We start from the raw sequence: 25,407 nt of genomic DNA on the forward strand, positions 1-25,407 counted from the left end.
AACTAGTGTCACAGGAATGGTTCAAAACATAGTCAGTAAGAAGAGTCAGACTTCTTTTACTTAAGTCGGCACTGTGCCTTTTGTATTTAATTCCGATGCAATTTCTGTGAATCAACGTCAATAAGAAGGTCCAAGGGATACAGTTAACCTGGAGTGAAGCATCGGAATCTATAACTAGTGTCACAGGAATGGTTCTAATCATAGACAGTAAGAAATTTCAGACTTCGTTTACTTAAGTCGGCATTGTGCCTCTTGTATTTTATTACGATGCAATTTCTGTGTTTCATCGTCAATAAGGAGGTCCAAGGGATACAGTAAACCTGGAGTGAAGCATCGGAGTCTATAACTAGTGTCACAGGAATGGTTCAAAACATAGTCAGTAAGGAGAGTCAGTCTTCTTGTACTTAAGTCGGCATTGAGCCTTTTGTATTTAATTCCGATGCAATTTCTGTGTTTCATCGTCAATAAGAAGGTCCAAGGGATACAGTAAACCTGGTGTGAAACATCGGAATCTATAACTAGTGTCACAGGGATGGTTCAAAATATAGAGAGTAAGACGAGTCAGTATTCTTGTACTTAAGTCGGCATTGTGCCTTTTCTATTTATTTCCTATGCAATTTCTGTGTTTCAACTTCAATAAGAAGGTATAAGGGATACAGTAAACCTGAAGTGAAGCATCGGAATCTATACCTAGTGTCACAGGGACGGTTGAAAACATAAACAGTAAGATGAGTCAGTATTCTTCTACTTAAGTCGGCAATGTGCTTTTTGTATTTAATTCCGATGCAATTTCTGTGTTTCAACGTCACCAGGAAGGTCAGAGGGATACAGTAATCCTGAAGTTAAGCATCGGAATCTATAACTAGTGTCACAGGAATTGTTCAAAACATAGACAGTAAGAAGAGTCAGTCTTCTTGTACTTAAGTCGGCATTGTGGCTTTTGTATTTAATTCCGATGCAATTTCTGTGTTTCATCGTCAATAAGAATGTCAGAGGGATTCAGTAAACCTGGAGTGAAGCACCGGATTCTATAAGTAGTGTCACACGAATGGTTCAAAACATAGACTGAAAGAAGAGTCCGTCTTCTGGTACTTTAGTCAGCATTGTGCCTTTTGTATTTAATTCCGATGCAATTTCTTGTTTACTCGTCAAAAAGAAGGCCCAAAGGATACAGTAAACCTGGAGTGAAGCATCGGAATCTATAACTAGTGTCACAGGAATGGTTAAAAACATAAACATTAAGAAGAGTCAGTCTTCTTATACATAAGTCAGCATTGTGCCTTTTCTATTTAATTCCGATGCAATATCTGTGTTTCATCGTAAAAACGAATGTCCAAGGGATACAGTAAACCTGAAGTGAAGCATCGGAATCTATAACTAGTGTCACAGGAATGGTACAAAACATACACAGTGGGAAGAGTCAGCCTTCTAGTACTTAAGCCGGCATTGTGCATATTCTATTTAATTCCGATGCAATTTCTGTGTTTCATTGTCAATAAGACGGTCAGAGGGATACAGTATACCTGATGTGAAGCATCAGTATTTATAACTAGTGTCACAGGAATGGTTCAAAACATAGTCAGTAAGCAGAGTCAGTCTTCTTGTACTTAAGTCGGCATTGTGCCTTTTGTATTTAATTCCGATGCAATTTCTGTGTTTCATCGTCAATATGAAGGACCAAGGGATACAGTAAACCTGGAGTGAAGCATCGGAATCTATAACTAGTGTAACAGGGATGGTTCAAAGCATAGACAGTAAGAAGAGTCAGTCTTCTTGTACTTAAGTCGGCATTGTGCCTTTTGTATTTAGTTCCGTTGCAATTTCTGTGTTTCATCGTCAATAAGAAGGTCCAAGGGATACAGTAAACCTGGAGTGAAGCATCGGAATCTATAACTAGTGTCACAGGGACGGTTCAAAACATAGACAGCAAGATGAGTCAGTATTCTTGTACTTAAGTCGGCATTGTGGCTTTTCTATTTAATTCCGATGGAAGTTCTGTGTTTCATCGTCAATAAGAAGGTCCAAGGGATACAGTAAACCTGAAGTGAAGCATCGGAATCTATAACTAGTGTCACAGGATTGGTTCAAATCATAGTCAGTAAGAAGAGTCAGTCTTCTTGTACTTCAGTCATCATTCTGCATTTTCTATTTAATTCCGATGCAATTTCTGTGTTTCATCGTCAATAAGAAGGTCCAAGGGATACAGTAAACGTGGAGTGAAACATCGGAATCTAAACTAGTGTCACAGGGACGGTTCAAAACATAGACAGTAAGATGAGTCAGTATTCTTGTACTTAATTCGGCAATGTGTTTTTGTATTTAATTCCCATGCAATTTCTGTGTTTCATCGTCACTAAGAAGGTCAGAGGGATACAGTAATCCTGAAGTTAAGCATCGGAATCTATAACTAGTGTCACAGGAATGGTTCAAATCATAGTCAGTAAGAAGAGTCAGTCTTCTTGTAGTTAAGTCTGCATTGTGCCTTTTGTATTTAAGTCCGATGCAATTTCTGTGTTTCATCGTCAATAAGTAGGTCCAAGGGATACAGTTAACCTGAAGTGAAGCATCGGAATCTATAACTAGTGTCACAGGAATAGTTCAAAGCATACACAGTAGGAAGAGTCAGTCTTCTAGTATTTAAGTCGGCACTGAGCATTTTCTGTTTAATTGCGATACAATTTCTGTGTTTCATCGTCAATAAGACGGTCAGAGGGATACAGTGAACCTGAAGAGAAGCATCGGAATGTAGAACTAGTGTCACAGGAATGGTTCAAAACATAGACAGTTGGAAGAGTCAGTCTTCTTGTACTTAAGTCGGCATTGTGCCTTTTGTATTTAATTCCGATGCAATTTCTGTGCTTCATCGTCAATAAGAGGGTCCAAGGGATACAGTAAACCTGAAATGAACCATCGGAAACTATAACCAGTGTCACGTAAATGGTTCTAAACATAGACAGTAGGAAAAGTCAGTCTACATGTACTTGAGTCGGCATTGTGCCTTTTGTATTTAATTCCGATGCAATTTCTGTGTTTCATCGTCAATAAGAAAGTCAGAGGGATACAGTAAACCTGATGTGAAGCATCGGAATCTATAACTAGTGTCACAGGAATGGTTCAAATCATAGTCAGTAAGAAGAGTCAGTCTTCTTGTACTTAAGTCGGCATTGTGCACTTTGTATTTAATTCCGATGTAATTTCTGTGTTTCATCGTCAATAAGAAGGTCCAAGGGATAAAGTAGATCAGAATTGAAGCATCGGAATCTATAACTAGTGTCACAGGAATGGTTCTAAAACATAGACAGTAAGAAGAGTCAGTCTTCTTGTACTTAGGTCGGTATGGTGCCTTTTGTATTTAATTCCGATGCCATTTCTGTGTTTCATCGTCAATAAGAAGGTCAGAGGGATACGGTAAACCTGAAGTGAAGCATCGGAATCTATAACTAGAGTCACACGAATGGTTCAAACATAGACAGTAAGAAGGGTTAGTCTTTTTGTACTTAAGTCGGCATTGTGCCCCTTATTTATTATTTCCGATGCAATTTCTGTGTTTCATCGTCAATAAGAAGGTCCAAGGGATACAGTAAACCTGGAGTGAAGCATCGGAGTCTATAACTAGTGTCACAGGAATGGTTCAAAACATAGACAATAAGAAGAGTCAGTCTTCTTGTACTTATTTCGGCATTGCGCCTTTTGTATTTAATTCCGATGCAATTTCTGTGTTACATCGTCAATAAGAAGGTCAGAGGGATACTGTAAGCCTGAAGTGAAGCATCGGAATCAATTAGTGTCCCAGGAATGGTTTAAAACATAGACAGTAAGAAGAGTCAGTCTTCTTGTACTTAAGTCGGCATTGAGCTTTTTGTATTTAATTCCGATGCAATTTCTGCGTTTCATCGCCACTATGAAGGTCCAAGGGATACAGTAAACCTGAAGTGAACCATCGGACTCTATAACTCGTGTCACGGGAATGGTTCAAATCATAGTCAGTAAGAAGAGTCAGTCTTCTTGTACTTAAGTCGGCATAGTGCCTATTGTATTTAATTCCGATGCAATATCTGTGTTTCATCGTCAGTAAGAAGGTTAAGGGATACAGTAAACCTGAAGTGAAGCATCGGAATCTATAGGTAGTGTCACAAGAATGGTTCAAAACATAGTCAGTAAGAAGAGTCAGCCTTCTTGTACTTAAGTCGGCATTGTGTATTTTGTATTTAATTCCGATGCAATTTCTGTGTTTAATCGTCAATACTTAGGTCCAAGGGATACAGTAATCCTGAAGCTAAGCATCGGAATCTATGACTAGTGTCACAGGAATGGTTCGAAACATAGTCAGTAAGAAGAGTCAGTCTTCTTGTACTTACTTCGGTATTGTGCCATTTGTATTTAATTCCGATGCAAATTCTGTGTTTCATCGACAATAAGAAGGTCCAAGAGATGCAGTAAACCTTAAGTGAAGGATCGGAATCTATAACTAGTGTCACAGGAATGGTTCAAAACATAGACAGGAGCAAGAGTCACTCTTCTTGTACTTAAGTCGGCATTGTGCCTATTGTATTTAATTCCGATGCAATTTCTGTGTTTCATCGTTAATAAGAAGGTACAAGGGACACAGTAAACCTGGAGTGAAGCATCGGAATCTATAACTAGTGTCACAGGAATTTTTCAAAACATAGACAGTAGGAAGAGTCAGTCTTCTTGTACTTAAGTCGGCATTATGCCTTTTGTATTTAATTCCGATGCAATTTCTGTGTTTCATCGTCAATACGAAGGTCAGAGGGATACAGTAAATCTGGAGTGAAGCATCGGAGTCTATAACTAGTGTCACAGGAATGGTTCAAAACATAGGCAGTAAGAATGGTCAGTCTTCCTGTACTTAATTCGGCATTGTGCCTTTTGTATTTAATTCCATGCAATTTCTGTGTTTCATCGTCAATAAGTAGGTCCAAGGGACACAGTAAACCTGGAGTGAAGCATCGGAATCTATAACTAGTGTCACAGGAATGGTTCAAAACATAGACAGTAGGAAGAGTCAGTCTTCTTGTACTTAAGTCGGCATTGTGCCTTTTGTATTTAATTCCGATGCAATTTCTGTGTATCATCGTCAATAAGAAGGTCAGAGGGATACAGTAAACCTGTAGTGAAGCATCGGAGTCTATAACTAGTGCCACAGGAATGGTTCAAACATAGGCAGTAAGAAGAGTCAGTCTTCTTGGACTTTAGTCGGCATTGTGCCTTTTGTATTTAATTCCGATGCAATTTCTTGTTTCATCGTCAAAAATAAGGTCCAAGGGATACAGTAAACCTGTAGTGAAGCATCGGAATCTATAACTAGTGTCACAGGAATGGTTAAAACATAAACAGTAAGAAGAGTCAGCCTTCTTGTACATATGTCGGCATTATGCCTTTTCTATTTAATTCCGATGCAATATCTGTATTTCATCGTCAAAAAGAAGATCCAAAGGATACAGTAAACCTAAAGCGAAGCATCGGAATCTATAACTCGTGTCACGGGAATGGTTCAAAACATAGTCAGTAAGAAGCGTCAGTCTACTTGTACTTAAGTCGTCATTGTGCCTTTTCAGTTTAATTCTGATGCAATTTCTGTGTTTCATCGTCAATAAGAAGGTCCAAGTGATACTCTAAACCTGAAGTGAAGCATCGGAAACTATAACTAGTGTCACAGGAATGGTTCAACACATACACAGTAGGAAGAGTCAGCCTTCTAGAACTTAAGTCGGCATTGTGCATATTCTATTTAATTCCGATGCAATTTCTGTGTTTCATCGTCAATAAGACGGTCAGAGGGATACAGTAAACTTGAAGTGAAGCATCGGTATTTATAACTAGTGTCACAGGAATGGTTCAAAACATAGTCAGTAAGAAGAGTCAGTCTTCTTGTACTTAAGTCGGCATTGTGCCTTTTGTATTTAATTCCGATGCAATTTCTGTGTTACATCGTCAATAAGAAGGACCAAGGGATACAGCAAAACCTGGAGTGAAGCATCTGAATCTATAACTAGTGTCACAGGGATGGTTCAAAACATAGACAGTAATAACAGTCCGTCTTCTTGTACTTAAGTCCTCATTGTGAATTTTGTATATAGTTCCGATGCAATGTCTGTGTTTCATCGTCAATAAGAAGGTCCAAGGGATAGAGTTAACCTGGAGTGAAGCATCGGAGTGTAAACTAGTGTCACAGGAATGGTTCAAACATAGACAGTGAGAAGAGTCAGTCTTCTTGTTCTTAATTCGGCGTTGTTACTTTTGTATTTAATTCCGATGCAATTTCAGTGTTTCATCGTCAATAAGAATGTCAGAGGGATACATTAAACCTGAAGTGAAGTATCGGAATCTCTAACTAGTGTCACAGGAATGGTTCAAACATAGTCAGTAAGAAGAGTCAGTCTTCTTGTACTTAAGTCGGCATGGTGCCTTTTCTATTTAATTCAGATGCAATTTCTGTGTTTCATCGTCAATAAGAAGGTCCAAGGGATACAGTAAACCTGAAGAGAAGCATCGGAATCTAGAACTAGTGTCACAGGAATGGTTCAAAACATAGACATTTGGAAGAGTCAGTCTTCTTGTATTTAAGTCGGCATAGTGGCTTTTGTATTTAATTCCGATGCAATTTCTGTGTTTCATCATAAATAAGAAGGTAAAATGGATACAGTAAGCCTGGAGTGCAGCATCGGAAACTATAACTAGTGTCACAGGGACGGTTCAAAACTTAGACAGTAAGATGAGTCAGTATTCTTGTACTTATGTCGGCATTGTGCCTTTTCTATTTAATTCAGATGCAATTTCTGTGTTTCATCGTCAATAAGAAGGTCCAAGGGATACAGTAAACCTGAAGTGAAGCATCGGAATCTATAACTAGTGTCACAGGATTGGTTCAAATCATAGTCAGTAAGAAGAGTCAGTCTTCCTGTACTTAAGTCATCATTGTGCATTTTCTATTTAATTCCGATGCAATTTATGTGTTTCATCGTCAATAAGAAGGTCCAAGGGATACAGTAAACCTGGAGTGAAGCATCGGAATCTATAACTAGTGTCACAGGAATGGTTCAAAACATAGACAGTAAGAAAAGTCAGACTTCTTTTACTTAAGTCGGCATTGTGCCTTTTGTATTTAATTCCGATGCAATTTCTGTGTTTTATCGTCAATAAGAAGGTCCAAGGGATACAGTAAACCTGGAGTGAAGCATCGGAATCTATAACTAGTGTCACATTGACGGTTCAAAACATAGACAGTAAGATGAGTCAGTATTCTTGTACTTAAGTCGGCAATGTGCTTTTATTATTTGACTCCGATGCAATTTCTGTGTTTCATCGTCACTAAGAAGGTCAGAGGGATACAGTAAACCTGATGCGAAGCATCGGAATCTATAACTAGTGTCACAGGAATGGTTCAAAACATAGTCAGTAAGAGGAGTCAGTGTTCTTGTACTTAAGTCGGCATTGTGCCTTTTGTATTTAATTCCGATGCAATCTCTGTGTTTCATCGTCAATAAGAAGGTCCAAGGGATACAGTAAACCTGGAGTGAAGCATCGGAATCTATAACTAGTGTCACAGGGACGGTTCAAAACATAGACAGTAAGATGAGTCAGTATTCTTGTACTTAAGTCGGCAATGTGCTTTTTGTATTTGATTCCGATGCAATTTCTGTGTTTCATCGTCACTAAGAAGGTCAGAGGGATACAGTAATCCAGAACTTAAGCATTGGAATCTATAACTAGTGTCACAGGAATGGTTCCAAAAAATAGACAGTAGGAAAAGTCAGTCCACATGTACTTAAGTCGGCATTGTGCCTTTTGTATTTAATTCCAATGCAATTTCTGTGTTTCATCGTCAATAAGAAGGTCAGAGGGATACAGTAAACCTGATGTGAAGCATCGGAATCTATAATTAGTGTCACAGGAATGGTTCAAAACATAGTCAGTAAGAAGAGTCACTCTTCTTGTACTTAAGTCGGCATTGTGCCTTTTGTATTTAATTCCGATGCAATTTCTGTGTTTCATCGTCAATAAGAAGGTCCAAGGGATACAGTAATCCTGAAGTTAAGAATCGGAATCTATGACTAGTGTCACAGGAATGGTTCAAAGCATAGTCAGTGAGAAGAGTAAGTCTTCTTGTGCTTATGTCGGTATTGTGCCTTTTGTATTTAATTCCGATGCAATTTCTGTGATTCATCGTCAATAAGAAGGTCCAAGGGATACAGTAATCCTGAAGTTAAGCATCGGAATCTATGACTAGTGTCACAGGAATGGTTCAAATCATAGTCAGTAAGAAGAGTCAGTATTCTTGTACTTAAGTCGGCATTGTGCTTTTTGTATTTGATTCCGGAGCAATTTCTGTGTTTCATCGTCAATAAGAAGGTCAGAGGGATACTGTAAGCCTGAAGTGAAGCATCGGAATCAATTAGTGTCCCAGGAATGGTTTAAAACATAGTTAGTAAGAAGAGTCAGTCTTCTTGTACTTAAGGCGGCATTGTGCCTTTTGTAATTAATTCCGATGCAATTTCTGTGTTTCATCGTCAATAAGAACGACAGAGGATACAGTAAACCTGGAGTGAAGCATCGGAATCTATAACTAGTGTCACAGGGACGGTTCAAAACATAGACAGTAAGATGAGACAGTATTCTTGTACTTAAGTCAGCAATGTGCTTTTTGTATTTATTTTCGATGCAATTTCTGTGTTTCATCGTCACTAAGGAGGTCAGAGGGATACAGTTATCCGGAAGTTAAGCATCGGAATCTATAACTAGTGTCACAGGAATGGTTCAAAGCATAGTCAGTAAGAAGAGTCAGTCTTCTTGTAGTGAAGTCTGCATTGTGCCTTTTGTATTTAAGTCCGATGCAATTTCTGTGTTTCATCGTCAACACTTAGGTCCAAGGGATACAGTAAACCTGAAGTGAAGCATCGGAATCTATAACTAGTGTCACAGGAATGGTTCAAAACATACACAGTAGGAAGACTCAGTATTCTAGTACTTAATTCGGCATTGCGCATTTTCTATTTAATTGCGATGCAATTTCTGTGTTTCATCGTCAATAAGACGGTCCGAGGGATACAGTAAACCTGTAGTGAAGCATCGGAATCTATAACTAGTGTCACAGGAATGGTTAAAACATAAACAGTAAGAAGAGTCAGTCTTCTTGTACATATGTCGGCATTATGCCTTTTCTATTTAATTCCGATGCAATATCTGTATTTCATCGTCAAAAAGAAGATCCAAAGGATACAGTAAACCTGAAGAGAAGCATCGGAATCTATAACTCGTGTCACGGGAATGGTTCAAAACATAGTCAGTAAGAAGCGTCAGTCTACTTGTACTTAAGTCGTCATTGTGCCTTTTCAGTTTAATTCTGATGCAATTTCTGTGTTTCATCGTCAATAAGAAGGTCCAAGTGATACTCTAAACCTGAAGTGAAGCATCGGAAACTATAACTAGTGTCACAGGAATGGTTCAAAACATACACAGTAGGAAGAGTCAGCCTTCTAGTACTTAAGTCGGCATTGTGCATATTCTATTTAATTCCGATGCAATTTCTGTGTTTCATCGTCAATAAGACGGTCAGAGGGATACAGTAAACTTGAAGTGAAGCATCGGTATTTATAACTAGTGTCACAGGAATGGTTCAAAACATAGTCAGTAAGAAGAGTCAGTCTTCTTGTACTTAAGTCGGCATTGTGCCTTTTGTATTTAATTCCGATGCAATTTCTGTGTTACATCGTCAATAAGAAGGACCAAGGGATACAGCAAAACCTGGAGTGAAGCATCTGAATCTATAACTAGTGTCACAGGGATGGTTCAAAACATAGACAGTAATAACAGTCCGTCTTCTTGTACTTAAGTCCTCATTGTGAATTTTGTATATAGTTCCGATGCAATGTCTGTGTTTCATCGTCAATAAGAAGGTCCAAGGGATAGAGTTAACCTGGAGTGAAGCATCGGAGTGTATAACTAGTGTCACAGGAATGGTTCAAACATAGACAGTGAGAAGAGTCAGTCTTCTTGTTCTTAATTCAGCGTTGTAACTTTTGTATTTAATTCCGATGCAATTTCAGTGTTTCATCGTCAATAAGAAGGTCAGAGGGATACATTAAACCTGAAGTGAAGTATCGGAATCTCTAACTAGTGTCACAGGAATGGTTCAAACATAGTCAGTAAGAAGAGTCAGTCTTCTTGTACTTAAGTCGGCATGGTGCCTTTTCTATTTAATTCAGATGCAATTTCTGTGTTTCATCGTCAATAAGAAGGTCCAAGGGATACAGTAAACCTGAAGAGAAGCATCGGAATCTAGAACTAGTGTCACAGGAATGGTTCAAAACATAGACATTTGGAAGAGTCAGTCTTCTTGTATTTAAGTCGGCATAGTGGCTTTTGTATTTAATTCCGATGCAATTTCTGTGTTTCATCATAAATAAGAAGGTAAAATGGATACAGTAAGCCTGGAGTGCAGCATCGGAAACTATAACTAGTGTCACAGGGACGGTTCAAAACTTAGACAGTAAGATGAGTCAGTATTCTTGTACTTATGTCGGCATTGTGCCTTTTCTATTTAATTCAGATGCAATTTCTGTGTTTCATCGTCAATAAGAAGGTCCAAGGGATACAGTAAACCTGAAGTGAAGCATCGGAATCTATAACTAGTGTCACAGGATTGGTTCAAATCATAGTCAGTAAGAAGAGTCAGTCTTCCTGTACTTAAGTCATCATTGTGCATTTTCCATTTAATTCCGATGCAATTTATGTGTTTCATCGTCAATAAGAAGGTCCAAGGGATACAGTAAACCTGGAGTGAAGCATCGGAATCTATAACTAGTGTCACAGGAATGGTTCAAAACATAGACAGTAAGAAAAGTCAGACTTCTTTTACTTAAGTCGGATTTGTGCCTTTTGTATTTAATTCCGATGCAATTTCTGTGTTTTATCGTCAATAAGAAGGTCCAAGGGATACAGTAAACCTGGAGTGAAGCATCGGAATCTATAACTAGTGTCACATTGACGGTTCAAAACATAGACAGTAAGATGAGTCAGTATTCTTGTACTTAAGTCGGCAATGTGCTTTTATTATTTGATTCCGATGCAATTTCTGTGTTTCATCGTCACTAATAAGTTCAGAGGGATACAGTAAACCTGATGCGAAGCATCGGAATCTATAACTAGTGTCACAGGAATGGTTCAAAACATAGTCAGTAAGAGGAGTCAGTGTTCTTGTACTTAAGTCGGCATTGTGCCTTTTGTATTTAATTCCGATGCAATCTCTGTGTCTCATCGTCAATAAGAAGGTCCAAGGGATACAGTAAACCTGGAGTGAAGCATCGGAATCTATAACTAGTGTCACAGGGACGGTTCAAAACATAGACAGTAAGATGAGTCAGTATTCTTGTACTTAAGTCGGCAATGTGCTTTTTGTATTTGATTCCGATGCAATTTCTGTGTTTCATCGTCACTAAGAAGGTCAGAGGGATACAGTAATCCAGAACTTAAGCATTGGAATCTATAACTAGTGTCACAGGAATGGTTCAAAACATACACAGTAGGAAGACTCAGTATTCTAGTACTTAATTCGGCATTGCGCATTTTCTATTTAATTGCGATGCAATTTCTGTGTTTCATCGTCAATAAGACGGTCCGAGGGATACAGTAAATCTGAAGAGAAGCATCGGAATCTAGAACTAGTGTCACATGAATGGTTCAAAACATAGACAGTTGGAAGAGTCAGTCTTCTTGTACTTAAGTCGGCATAGTGCCTTTTGCATTTATTTCCGATGCAATTTCTGTGTTTCATCGTCAATAAGAGGGTCAGAGGGATACAGTAAACCTGATGTGAAGCATCGGAATCTATAACAAGTGTCACAGGAATGGTTCAAAACATAGTCAGTAGGAAGAGTCAGTCTTCTTGTACTTAAGTCGGCAATGTGCCTTTTGTATTTAATTCCGACGCAGTTACTGTGTTTCATCGTCAATAAGAAGGTCCAAGGGATACTGTAGACCTGAATTGAAGGATCGAAATCTATAACTAGTGTCACAAAAATGGTTCTAAAACATAGACAGTAAGAAGAGTCAGTCTTCTTGTACTTAAGTCGGTATTGTGCCTTTTGTATTTATTTCCGATGCAATATCTGTGTTTCATCGTCAGTAAGAAGGCCAGAGGGATACTGTAAGCCTGAAGCAATGCATCGGAATCAATTAGTGTCCCAGGAATGTTTTAAAACATAGTCGGTAAGAAGAGTCAGTCTTCTTGAACTTAAGTCTGCATAGTGCCTTTTGTATTTAATTCCGATGCAATTTCTGTGATTTCATCGTCAATAAGAAGGTCAGAGGATACAGTAAAACTGAAGTGAAGCATCGGAATCTATAACTAGAGTCACAGGAATGCTTCAAAACATAGACAGTAAGAAGAGTCAGTCTTCTTTTACTTAAGTCGGCATTATGCCTTTTGTATTTCATTCCGATGCAATTTCTGTGTTTCATCGTCAATAAGAAGGTCAGAGGGATACAGTTAACCTGGAGTGATGCATCGGAGTCTATAACTAGTGTCACAGGAATGGTTCAAAGCATAGGCAGTAAGCAGGGTCAGTCTTCTTGTTCTTATATCGGCATTGTGCCTTTGGTATTTATTTCCATGCAATTTCTGTGTTTCATCGTCAATAAGAAGGTCAGAGAGATGCAGTAAACCTGGAGTGAAGCATCGGAGTCTATAACTAGTTTCACAGGAATGGTTCAAAACATAGGCAGTAAGAAGAGTCAGTCTTCTTGTACTTAATTCGGCATTGTGCCTTTTGTATTTAATTCCATGCAATTTCTGTGATTCTTCGTCATTAAGAAGGTCATAGGGATACAGTAAACCTGAAGTGAAGCATCGTAATCTATTAGTGTCTCAGGAATGGTTCAAAACATGGTCAGTTATAAGAGTCAGTCTTCTTGTAGTTAAGTCGGCATTGTGCCTTTTGTATATAATTCCGATGCAATTTCTGTGTTTCATCGTCAATAAGAAGGACAGAGAGATACAGTAAACCTGGAGTGAAGCATCGGAGTCTATAACTAGTGTCACAGGAATGGTTCAAAACATAGACAGTAGGAAAAGTCAGTCTACAAGTACTTAAGTCGGCATTGCGCCTTTTGTATTTAATTCCGATGCAATTTCTGTGTTTCATCGTCAATAAGAAGGTCCAAGGGACACAGTAAACCTGGAGTGAAGCATCGGAATCTATAACTAGTGTCACAGGAATTTTTCCAAACATAGACAGTAGGAAGAGTCAGTCTTCTTGTACTTAATTCGGCATTGTGCCTTTTGTACTTAATTCCGATGCAATTTCTGTGTTTCATCGTCAATAAGAAGGTCAGAGGGATACAGTAAACCTGATGTGAAGCATCGGAATCTATAATTAGTGTCACAGGAATGGTTCAAAACATAGTCAATAAGAAGGGTCACTCTTCTTGTACTTAAGTCGGCATTGTGCCTTTTGTATTTAATTCCGATGCAATTTCTGTGTTTCATCGTCAATAAGAAGGTCCAAGGGATACAGTAATCCTGAAGTTAAGCATCGAAATCTATGACTAGTGTCACAGGAATGGTTCAAAACATAGTCAGTAAGAAGAGTCAGTATTCTTGTACTTAAGTCGGCATTGTGCTTTTTGTATTTGATTCCGGAGCAATTTCTGTGTTTCATCGTCAATAAGAAGGTCAGAGGGATACTGTAAGCCTGAAGTGAAGCATCGGAATCAATTAGTGTCCCAGGAATGGTTTAAAACATAGTTAGTAAGAAGAGTCAGTCTTCTTGTACTTAAGGCGGCATTGTGCCTTTTGTATTTAATTCCGATGCAATTTCTGTGTTTCATCGTCAATAAGAACGACAGAGGATACAGTAAACCTGGAGTGAAGCATCGGAATCTATAACTAGTGTCACAGGGACGGTTCAAAACATAGACAGTAAGATGAGACAGTATTCTTGTACTTAAGTCAGCAATGTGCTTTATGTATTTATTTCCGATGCAATTTCTGTGTTTCATCGTCACTAAGGAGGTCAGAGGGATACAGTTATCCGGAAGTTAAGCATCGGAATCTATAACTAGTGTCACAGGAATGGTTCAAAGCATAGTCAGTAAGAAGAGTCAGTCTTCTTGTACTTAATTCGGCATTGTGCCTTTTGTATTTAATTCCATGCAATTTCTGTGATTCTTCGTCAATAAGAAGGTCATAGGGATACAGTAAACCTGAAGTGAAGCATCGTAATCTATTAGTGTCTCAGGAATGGTTCAAAACATGGTCAGTTATAAGAGTCAGTCTTCTTGTAGTTAAGTCGGCATTGTGCCTTTTGTATATAATTCCGATGCAATTTCTGTGTTTCATCGTCAATAAGAAAGACAGAGAGATACAGTAAACCTGGAGTGAAGCATCGGAGTCTATAACTAGTGTCACAGGAATGGTTCAAAACATAGACAGTAAGATGAGTCAGTCTTGTTGTACGTAAGTCGGCATTGTGCCTATTGTATTAAATTCCGATGCAACTTCTGTGTTTCATCGCCAATAAGAAGGTCCAAGGGATACAGTAAACCTGAAGTGAAGCATCGAAATCTAAAACTAGTATCACAGGAATGGTTCAAAACATAGACAGTAAGCAGAGTCAGTTTTCTTGTACTTAAGTCGGCATTGTGCCTTTTGTACTTAATTCCGATGCAATTTCTGTGTTTCATCGTCAATAAGAAGGTCAGAGAGATACAGTAAACCTGGAGTGAAGCATCGGAGTCTGTAACTAGTGTCACAGGAATGATTCAAAGCATAGTCAGTAAGAAGAGTCAGTCTTCTTGTAGTTAAGTCGGCATTGTGCCTTTTGTATATAATTCCGATGCAACATCTGTGTCTCATCGTCAATAAGAAGGTCCAAGGGATACAGTAAACCTGAAATGAACCATCGGAATCTATAACTAGTGTCACAGGAATGGTTCAAAGCATAGACAGTAGGAAAAGTCAGTCTACATGTACTAAAGAAGGCATTGTGCCTTTTGTATTTAATTCCGATGCAATTTCTGTGTTTCAACGTCAATAAGAAAGTCAGAGAGATACAGTAAACCTGATGTGAATTATCGGAATCAATAACTAGTGTCACAGGAATGGTTCAAAACATAGTCAGTAAGAAGAGTCAGTCATCTTGTACTGAAGTCGGCTTTGTGCCTTTGTATTTAATTCCGATGCAATTTCTGTGCTTCATCGTCAATAAGAAGGTCCAAGGGATACAGTAGACCTGAATTGAAGCATCGGAATCTATAACTAGTGTCACAGGAATGGTTCAAAACAAAAACAGTAGGAACAGTCAGTCTTCTTGTACTTAAGTCGGCATTGTGAATTTTGTATTTCATTCCGCTGCAATTTATGTGTTGCATCGACAATAAGAAGGTCCAAGGGATACAGTAATCCTGAAGTTAAGCATCGGAATCTATTACTAGTGTCACAGGAATGGTTCAAAACATAGTCAGTATGAAGAGTCAGTCTTCTTGTACTTAAGTCGGTATTGTGCCTTTTGTATTTAATTCCGAGGCATTTTCTGTGTTTCATCGTCAATAAGAAGGTCCATGGGATACAGAAAACCTTCAGTTAAGAATCGGAAACTATAACTAGTCTCACAGGAATGGTTCAAAACATAGACAGTACCAAGAGTCAGTCTTCTTGTACTTAAGTCTACATTGTGCCTATTGTATTTAATTCCGATGCAATTTCTGTGTTTCATCGTCAATAAGAAGGTCCTAGGGACACAGTAAACCTGGAGTGAAGCATCGGAATCCGTAACTAGTGTCACAGGAATGGTTCGAAACATAGACAGTAGGAAGAGTCAGTCTTCTTGTACTTAAGTCGGCATTGTGCCTTTTGTATTTAATCCCGATGCAATTTCTGTGTTTCATCGTCAATAAGAATGTCAAAAGGATACAGTAATCCTGGAGTGAAGCATCGGAGTCAATAACTAGTGTCACAGGAATGGTTCAAAACATAGACAGTAAGAAGAGTCAGTCTTCTTCTACTTAATTCGGCATTGTGCCTTTTGTATTTAATTCCGATGCAATTTCTGTGTGTCATCGTCAATAAGACGGTCCAAGGGATACAGTGAACCTGGAGTGAAGCATCGGATTCTATAACTAGTGTCACATGGACGATTCAAAACATAGACGGTATTGTGAGTTTTCTATTTAATTCCGATGCAATATCTGTGTTTCATCGTCAATAAGAAGATCCAAGGGATACAGTAAACCTGAAGTGAAGCATCGGAATATATAACTAGTCTCACAGGAATGGTTCAAAACATAGTCAGTCAGAAGAGTCAGTCTTCTCGTACTTAAGTCATCATTGTGCAATATCTATTTAATTCTGATGCAATTTCTGTGTTTCATTGTCAATAAGAAGGTCAGAGGGATACAGTAAACCTAAAGTAAATTATCGGAATCTATAACTAGTGTCACAGGAATGGTTCAAAACATAGTCAGTAAGAGGAGTCAGTCTTCTTGTACATAAGTCGGCATGTGAATTTTGTATTTAATTCCGATGCAATTTCTGTGTTTCATCGTCAATAAGAAGGTCCAAGGGATACATTAAACCTTTAGTGAAACATCGGAATCTATAACTAGCGTCACAGGGACGGTTCAAAACATAGACAGTATGATGTGTCAGTATTCTTGTACTTAAGTCGGCATTGTGCTTCTTGTATTTAATTCCGATGCAATTTCTGATCTCATCGACAATAAGAAGGTCCAAGGGATACAGTAAACCTGGAGTGAAGCATCGGAGTCTATAACTAGTGTCACAGGAATGGTTCAAAACATAGACAGTAGGAAAAGTCAGTCTACATGTAATTAAGTCGGCATTGTGCCTTTTGTATTTGATTCCGATGCAATTTCTGTGTTTCACCGTCAATAAGAAGGTTAGAGGGATACAGTAAACCTGAAGTGAAGCATCGGAATCTATAACAAGTGTCACAGGAATGGTTCAAAACATAGACAGTAAGAAGAGTCAGTCTTCTTGTACTTAAGTCAACATTGTGCATATTGTATTTAATTTCGATGCAATTTCTGTGTTTCATCGACAATAAGATGGTCCAAGGGATACAGTAGACCTGAATTGAAGCATCGGAATCCATTACTAGTGTCACAGGAATGGTTCAAATCACAGACAGTAAGAAGGGTCAGTCTTCTTGTACTTACGTCGGCATTGTGCCTTTTGTATTTAATTCCGATGCAATATCTGTGTTTCATCGTCAATACGAAGGTCCAAGCGATACAGTAGACCTGGAGTGAAGCACCGGAATCTATAACTATTGTCACAGGAATGGTTCAAAACATAGACTGTCAGAAGAGTCAGTCTTCATGTACTTTAGTCGGCATTGTGCCTTTTGTATTTAATTCCGATGCAATTTCTGTGTTTCATCGTCAATATGAAGGTCCATGGGATACAGAAAACTGGAGTGAAGCACCGGAATCTATAACTAGTGTCACAGGAATGGTTCAAAACATAGACTGTCAGAAGAGTCAGTCTTCTTGTACTTTAGAAATCATTGTGCCCTTTGTATTTAATTCCGATGTATTTTCTGTGCTTCATCTGCAATAAAAAGGTCCAAGGGATACAGTAAACCTGGAGTGAAAAATCGGAATCTATAACTAGTGTCACAGGAATGGTTCAAAGCATAGACAGTAAGAAGAGTCAGTCTTCTTGTACTTAAGTCGGCGTGTGCCTTTTGTATTTAATTCCGTAGCAGATTCTGTGTTTCATCGTCAATAAGAAGGTCCAAGGGATACAGTAAACCTGGAGTGAAGCATCGGAATCTATAACTAGTGTCACAGGAATGGTTCAAAACACGGACAGTAAGAAGAGTCAGACTTCTTTTACTTAAGCCGGCATTGTGCCTTTTATATTTAATTCCGATGCAATTTCTGTGTTTCATCGTCTATAAGAAGGTCCAAGGGACACAGTAAACCTGGAGTGAAGCATCAGAGTCTATAACTAGTGTCACAAGAATGATTCAAAACATAGACAGTAAGAAGCGTCAGTCTCCTTGTACTTACTTCGGCATTGTGCCTTTTGTATTTAATTCCGATGTAATTTCTGTGTTTCATTGTCAATAAAAATTCAGAGGGATACAGTAAACCTGATGTGAAACATCGGAATCTATAACTAGTGTCACAGGAATGGTTCAAAACATAGTCAGTAAGAAGAGACAGTCTTCTTGTACTTAAGTCGGTATTGTGCCTTTTGTATTTAATTCCGATGCAATTTCTATGTTTCATCGTCAATAAGAAGGTCCAAGGGATACTGTAAACCTGGAGTGAAGCATCGGAATCTATAACTAGTGTCAAGGGGACGGTTCAAAATATACACAGTAAGATGAGTCAGTATTCTTGTACTTTAGTCGGCATTGTGCTTTTTGTATTTAATTCCGATGCATTTTCTGTGTTTCATCGTCAATAAGAAGGTCAGAGGAATACAGTAAACTTGAAGTGAAGCATCGGAATCTATAACTAGTGTCACACGAATGGTTCAAAACATAGACAGTTGGAAGAGTCAGTCTTCTTGTACTTAAGTCGGCATTGAGCCTTTTGTATTTAATTCCGATACAATTTCTGTGTTTCATTGTCAATAAGAAGGTCCAAGGGATACAGTAAACCTGGAGTGAAGCATCTGAATCTATAACTAGTGTCACAGGAATGGTTCAAACCATAGTCAGTAAGAGAAGACAGACTTCTTTTACATAAGTCGGCATTGTGCCTTTTGTATTTAATTCTGATGCAATTTCTGTGTTACATCGTCAATAAGAAGGTCCAAGGGATACAGTAAACCTGGAGTGAAGCATCAGAGTCTATAACTAGTGTCACAAGAATGGTTCAAAACATAGACAGTAAGAAGAGTCAGTCTTCTTGTACTTACTTCGGCATTGTGCCTTTTGTATTTAATTCCGACCTAATTTCTGTGTTTCGTTGTCAATAAGAATGTCAGAGGGATATTGAAAACCTGATGTGAAACGTCGGAATCTATAACTAGTGTCACAGGAATGGTTCAAAACATAGTCAGTAAGAAGAGACAGTCTTCTTGTACTTAAATCGGTATTGTGCATTTTGTATTTAATTCCGATGCAATTTCTATGTTTCATCGTCAATAAGAAGGTCCAAGGGATACTGTAATCCTGGAGTGAAGCATCGGAATCTATAACTAGTGTCAAGGGGACGGTTCAATACATACACAGTAAGAAGAGTCAGTATCCTTGTTCTGAAATCGGCATTGTGCCTTTTGTATTTAATTCCGATGCAATTTCTGTGTTTCATCGTCAATAAGAAGGTCAGAGGGATACAGTAAACCTGAAGTGAAGCATCGGAAACTATAACTAGTGTCACACGAATGGTACAAAACATAGACAGTTGGAAGAGTCATTCTTCTTGTACTTAAGTCGGCATTGAGCCTTTTGTATTTAATTCCGATACAATTTCTGTGTTTCATTGTCAATAAGAAGGTCCAAGGGATACAGTAAACCTGAAAAGAACCATCGGAATCTATAACAAGTGTCACAGGAATGGTTCAAAGCATAGACAGTGGGAAATGTCAGTCTACATGTACTTAAGTCGGCATTGTGCCTTTTGTGTTTAATTCCGATGCAATTTCTGTGTTTCATCGTCAATAAGAGGGTCAGAGGGATACAGTAAACCTGAAGTGAAGCATCGGAATCTATAACTAGAGTCACAGGAATGGTTCAAAACATAGACAGTAAGAAGAGTCAGTCTTCTTGTACTGAAGTCTACAATGTGCATATTGTATTTAATTTCGAGGCAATTTCTGTGTTTCATCGACAATGAGAAGGCGAAGGGATACGGTAAACCTGTAGTGAAGCATCGGAATCTACAACTAGTGTCACAGGGATGGTTCAAAACATAGACAGTAAGAATAGTCAGTGTTCTTGGACTTAAGTCGGCGTGTGCCTTTTTGTATTTAATACCGTAGCAATTTCTGTGTTTCATCGTCAATAAGAAGGTCAGAGGGATACAGTAAACCTGAAGTGAAGCATCGGAATCTATGACTAGTGTCACGGGAATGGTTCAAATCATAGACAGTAGGAAGAGTCAGTCTTCTTGTACTTAAGTCGGCATTGTGCCTATTGTATTTAATTCCGGTGCAATTTCTGTGTTTCATCGTCAATAAGGACCAAGGGATACAGTAAAACTGAAGTGAAGCATCGGAATCTATAACTAGTGTCACAGGAATGGTTCAAATCATAGTCAGTATGAAGAGTCAGTCTTCTTGTACATAAGTCATCATTGTGCCTTTTCTATTTAATTCTGATGCAATTTCTGTGTTTCATCATCAATAAGAAGGTCCAAGGGATACAGTAAACCTGGAGTGAAGCATCGGAATCTATAACTAGTGTCACAGGAATGGTTCAAAACATAGTCAGTAAGAGAAGTCAGACTTCTTTTACTTAAGCCGGCATTGTGCCTTTTGTATTTAATTCCGATGCAATTTCTGTGTTTCATCGTCAATAAGAAGGTCCAAGGGATACAGTAAACCAGGAGTGAAGCATCGAACTCTCTAACTAGTGTCACAGGAATGGTTCAAAACATAGCCAGTAAGAAGAGTCAGTCTTATTCTACTTAATTCGGCATTGTGCTTTTTGTATTTATTTCTGATGCAATTTCTGTGTTTCATCGTCAATAAGAAGGTCCAAGGGATACAGTAAACCTGGAGTGAAGCATCAGAGTCTATAACTAGTGTCACAAGAATGGTTCAAAACATAGACAGTAAGAAGAGTCAGTCTTCTTGTACTTACTTCGGCATTGTGCCTTTTGTATTTAATTCCGATGTAATTTCTGTGTTTCATTGTCAATAAGAATGTCAGAGGGATACAGCAAACCTGATGTGAAACATCGGAATCTATAACTAGTGTCACAGGAATGGTTCAAAACATAGTCAGTAAGAAGAGATAGTCTTCTTGTACTTAAGTCGGTATTGTGCCTTTTGTATTTAATTCCTATGCAATTTCTATGTTTCATCGTCAATAAGAAGGACCAAGGGATACTGTAAACCTGGAGTGAAGTATCGGAATCTATAACTAGTGTCAAGGGGACATTTCAAAACATACACAGTAAGATGAGTCAGTATTCTTGTACTTTAGTCGGCATTGTGCTTTTTCTGTTTAATTCCGATGCAGTTTCTGTGTTTCATCGTCAATAAGAAGGTCAGAGGGATACAGTAAACCAGAAGTGAAGCATCGGAATCTATAACTAGTGTCACACGGATGGTTCAAAACATAGACAGTTGGAAGAGTCAGTCTTCTTGTACTTACTACGGCATTGAGCCTTTAGTATTTAATTCCGATACAATTTCTGTGTTTCATTGTCAATAAGAAGGTCCAAGGGATACAGTAAACCTGAAATGAACCATCGGAATCTATAACAAGTGTCACAGGAATGGTTCAAAGCATAGACAGTGGGAAAAGTCAGTCTACATGTACTTAAGTCGGCATTGTGCCTTTTGCATTTAATTCCGATGCAATTTCTGTTTTTCATCGTCAATAAGAGGGTCAGAGGGATACAGTAAACCTGAAGTGAAGCATCGGAATCTATAACTAGTGTCACAGGAATGATTCAAAGCATAGTCAGTAAGAAGAGTCAGTCTTCTTGTACTTAAGTCGGCATTGTGCTATTGTATTTAATTCCGATGCAATTTCTGTGTCTCATCGTCAATAAGAAGGTCCAAGGGATACAGTAAACCTGAAGTGAAGCATCGAAATCTAAAACTAGTATCACAGGAATTGGTCAAAATATAGACAGTAGGCAGAGTTAGTCTTCTCGTACTTAAGTCGTCATAGTGATTTTTATTTAATTCGGATGCAATATCTGTGTTTCATCGTTAATGAGAAGGTCCAAGGGATACAGTAAACCTGATATGAAGCATCGTAATCTATAACTAGTGTCACGGGAATGGTTCAAAACATAGTCAGTAAGAAGAGTCAGTCAACTTGTACTTACGTCGGTATTGTGCCTTTTGTATTTAATTCCGATGCAATTTCTGTGTTTCACCGTCAATATGAAGGTCTAAGGGATACAGTAAACCTGGAGTGAAGCATCGGATTCTATAACTAGTGTCACAGGAATGGTTCAAAACATAGACAGTAAGATGAGTCAGTCTTCTTGTACTTAAGTCGGCATGTGCCTTTTGTATTTAATTCCGTTGCAATTTCTGTGTTTCATCGTCAATAAGAAGGTCCAAGGGATACAGTAAACCTGAAGTGAAGCATCGAAATCTAAAACTAGTATCACAGGAATTGGTCAAAATATAGACAGTAGGCAGAGTCAGTCTTCTCGTACTTAAGTCGGCATAGTGATTTTTATTTAATTCGGATGCAATATCTGTGTTTCATCGTTAATGAGAAGGTCCAAGGGATACAGTAAACCTGATATGAAGCATCGTAATCTATAACTAGTGTCACAGGAATGGTTCAAAACATAGTCAGTAAGAAGAGTCAGTCAACTTGTACTTAAGTCGGTATTGTGCCTTTTGTATTTAATTCCGACGCAATTTCTGTGTTTCACCGTCAATATGAAGGTCTAAGGGATACAGTAAACCTGGAGTGAAGCATCGGATTCTATAACTAGTGTCACAGGAATGGTTCAAAACATAGACAGTAAAAGGAGTCAGTCTTTTTGTACTTAAGTCGGCATTGTGCCATTTGTATTTAATTCCGATGCAATTTCTGTGTTTCATCGCCAATAAGAGGGTCCAGGGGATACAGTAAACCTGAAGTGAAGCATTAGAATCTATAACTAGTGTCACAGGAATGGTTCAAATCATAGTCAGTAAGAAGAGTCAGTCTTCTTGTACTTAAGTCGGCATTGTGCCTTTTGTATTTAATTCCGATGCAATTTCTGTGTTTCATCGTCACTAAGAAGGTCAGTGGGATATAGTAATCCTGAAGTTATGCATCGGAATTCATTACTAGTGTCACAGGAATGGTTCAAACATAGTCAGTAAGAAGAGTCAGTCTTCTTGTACTTAAGTCGGTATTGTGCCTTTTGTATTTAATTCCGATGCTATTTCTGTAATTCATCGTCAATAAGAAGGTCCAGGGGATACAGTAAACCTGAGGTGAAGCATCGGTATCTATGACTAGTGTCACAGGAATGGTTCAAATCATAGACAGTAGGAAGAGTCAGTCTTCTTGTACTTAAGTCGGCTTTGTGCCTTTTGTATTTAATTCCGATGCAATTTCTGTGTTTCACCGTCACTAAGAAGGTCAGTGGGATATAGTAGTCCTGAGGTTAAGCATCGGAATCTATAACTAGTGTCACAGGAATGTTTCAAACCATAGTCAGTAAGAAGAGTCAGTCTTCTTGTAGTTAAGTCGGTTTTGTGCCTTTTCTATTTAATTCCGATGCAATTTCTGTGTTTCATCGTCAAAGAGAAGGTCCAAGGGATACAGTAAACCTGAAGTGAAGCATCGGAATTTATAACTAGTGTCACAGGAATGGTTCAAAACATAGTCAGTAGGAAGAGTCAGTCATCTTGTACGTAAGTCGGCATTGTGAATTTTGTATTTAATTCCGATACAATTTCTGTGTTTCAACGTCAATAAGAAGGTCAGAGTGATACAGTAATCCTGAAGTAAAGCATCGGAATCAATAACTAGTGTCACAGGAATGGTTCAAAACATAGTCAGTAAGAATAGTCAGTCTTCTTGTACTTAAGTCATCATTGTGCATTTTCTATTTATTTCTGATGCTTTTTCTGTGTTTCATCGTCAATAAGAAGGTCCAAGGGATACTGTAAACCTGGAGTGAAGCATCGGAATCTATAACTAGTGTCACAGGAATGGTTCAAAACACAGACAGTAAGAAGAGTCAGACTTCTTTTACTTAAGTCGGCAATGTGCCTTTTGTATTTAATTCCGATGCAATTTCTGTGTTTCATCGTCAATAAGAAGGTCCAAGGGATACAGTAAACCTTGAGTGAAGCATCAGAGTCTATAACTAGTGTCACAGGAATGGTTCAAAGCATAGACAGTAAGAAGAGTCAGTCTTCTTGTACTTAATTCGGCATTGTGCCTTTTGTATTTAATTCCGATGCAATTTCTGTGTTTCATCGTCAATAAGAAGGTCAGAGGGATACAGTAAACCTGATATGAAGCATCGTAATCTATAACTGCTGTCACAGGAATGGTTCAAAACATAGTCAGTAAGAAGAGTCAGTCTTCTTGTACATAAGTCGGTATTGTGCCTTTTGTATTTAATTCCGATGCAATTTCTGTGTTTCATCGTCAATAAGAGGGTCCAAGGTATACAGTAAACCTGGAGTGAAGCATCGGAATCTATAACTAGTGTCACAGGAATGGTTCGAAACATAGACAGTAAGATGAGTCAGTCTTCTTGTACTTAAGTCGGCATTGTGCCTTTTGTATTTAATTCCGATGCAATTTCTGTGTTTCATCGTCAATAAGAGGGTCCAAGGGATACAGTAATCCTGAAGTGAAGCATCGAAATCTAAAACTAGTATCACAGGAATTGGTCAAAACATAGACAGCAGGCAGAGTCAGTCTTCTCGTACTTAAGTCGGCATAGTGATTTTTATTTAATTCGGAAGCAATATCTGTGTTTCATCGTTAATGAGAAGGTCCAAGGGATACAGTAAACCTGATATGAAGCATCGTAATCAATAACTAGTGTCACAGGAATGGTTCAAAACATAGTCAGTAAGAAGAGTCAGTCTTCTAGTACTTAAGTCGGTATTGTGCCTTTTGTATTTAATTCCGATGCAATTTCTGTGTTTCACCGTCATTATGAAGGTCTAAGAGATACAGTAAACCTGGTGTGAAGCATCGGATTCTATGACTAGTGTCACAGGAATGGATTAAATCATAGACAGTAAAATGAGTCAGTCTTTTAGTACTTAAGTCGGCATTGTGCCTTTTGTATTTAATTCCGATGCAATTTCTGTGTTTCATCGGCAATAAGAAGGTCCAAGGGATACAGTAAACCTGAAGTGAAGCAATAGAATCTATAACTAGTGTCACAGGAATGGTTCAAATCATAGTCAGTAAGAAGAGTCAATCTTCTTGTACTTAAAACGGCATTGTGCCTTTTGTATTTAATTCCGATGCAATTTCTGTGTTTCATCGTCACCAAGAAGGTCAGTGGGAAATAGTAATCCTGTAGTTATGCATCGGAATTCATTACTAGTGTCACAGGAATGGATCAAAACATAGTCAGTAAGAAGAGTCAGTCTTCTTGTACTTTAGTCGGTATTGTGCCTTTTGTATTCAATTCCGATGGAATTTCTGTAATTCATCGTCAATAAGAAGGTCCAGGGGATACAGTAAACCTGAGGTGAAGCATCGGAATCTATGACTAGTGTCACAGGAATGGTTCAAAACACAGACA

Source organism: Schistocerca piceifrons, unplaced genomic scaffold, assembly GCF_021461385.2.
Source record: "Schistocerca piceifrons isolate TAMUIC-IGC-003096 unplaced genomic scaffold, iqSchPice1.1 HiC_scaffold_1544, whole genome shotgun sequence".
Classification (NCBI taxonomy): Eukaryota; Metazoa; Arthropoda; class Insecta; order Orthoptera; family Acrididae; genus Schistocerca; species Schistocerca piceifrons.